We start from the raw sequence: 1,253 nt of genomic DNA, 5'->3' as shown, positions 1-1,253 counted from the left end.
CCCATGGAAGTAGGGGCTCAGCGGGAGCAGCCAGTTGGCCTATCCGGCCACATGTCACTGTCCCCCGGCCAGACTTGGCGGCAAGTCCCGGGGAGGAACAAGCCCATGGAAGTAGGAGCTCCTACTTCCAAAGCGATGACGTCAGCGGGAGAAGCCGCTCGGCCTATCCGGCCACATGTCACTGTCCCCGGCCACACTTGGCTATAGGTCCCGGGAGGAATAATGCCCATGGAAGTAGGAGCTCCTACTTCCAAAGGGGCAAGTCAGCGGGAGCAGCCACTTGGCCTATCCGGCCAAGTTTCACTGTTCCCCGGCCACACTTGGCTGTAGGTCCCGGAGAGGAATAATGCCCATGGAAGTAAGAGCTCCTACCTCCAAAGGGGCAAGTCAGCGGGAGAAGCCACTTGGCCTATCCGGCCACATGTCACTGTCCCCCGGCCAAGCTTGGCTGTAGGTCCCGGGGAGGAATAATGCCCATGGAAGTAGGAGCTCCTACTTCCAAAGGGGCAAGTCAGCGGAAGAAGCCACTAGTTCTATCCGGCCAAGAGTCACTGTTCCCCGGCCTTACTTGGCAGTAGGTCCCGGGGAGGAATAATGCCCATGGAAGTAGGAGCTCCTTCTTCCAAAGGGGCAAGTCAGCGGGAGAAGCCACTTGGCCTATCCGGCCAAGAGTCACTGTTCCCCGGCCACTCTTGGCAGTAGGTCCCGGGGAGGAATAATGCCCATGGAAGTAGGAGCTCCTACTTCCAAAGGGGCAAGTCAGCGGGAGAAGCCACTAGTTCTATCCGGCCAAGAGTCACTGTTCCCCGGCTACACTTGGCAGTAGGTCCCGGGGAGGAATAATGCCCATGGAAGTAGGAGCTACTACCTAAAAAGGGTGAAGACACTTGGCTCTAAGTCCCCGAGAGGTATACTGCCCATGGGAGTAAGAGCTCCTACTTCCAAAGGGGCAAGTCAGCGGGAGAAGCCACTTGGCCTACCCGGCCAAGAGTCACTGTTCCCCGGCCACACTTGGCAGTAGGTCCCGGGGAGGAATAATGCCCATGGAAGTAGGAGCTCCTACTTCCAAAGGGAAAGTCAGCGGGAGAAGCCACTTGGCCTACCCGGCCAAGAGTCACTGTTCCCCGGCCACACTTGGCAGTAGGTCCCGGGGAGGAATAATGCCCATGGAAGTAGGAGCTCCTACTTCCAAAGGGGCAAGTCAGCGGGAGAAGCCACTTGGCCTATCCGGCCACATGTCACTGTCCCCCGGC

This window comes from Engystomops pustulosus, unplaced genomic scaffold (assembly GCF_040894005.1).
Source record: "Engystomops pustulosus unplaced genomic scaffold, aEngPut4.maternal MAT_SCAFFOLD_586, whole genome shotgun sequence".
NCBI classification, from domain to species: Eukaryota; Metazoa; Chordata; class Amphibia; order Anura; family Leptodactylidae; genus Engystomops; species Engystomops pustulosus.
The sequence above is the reverse complement of the archived record's forward strand: the minus strand, read 5'-3'. Positions refer to the sequence as shown.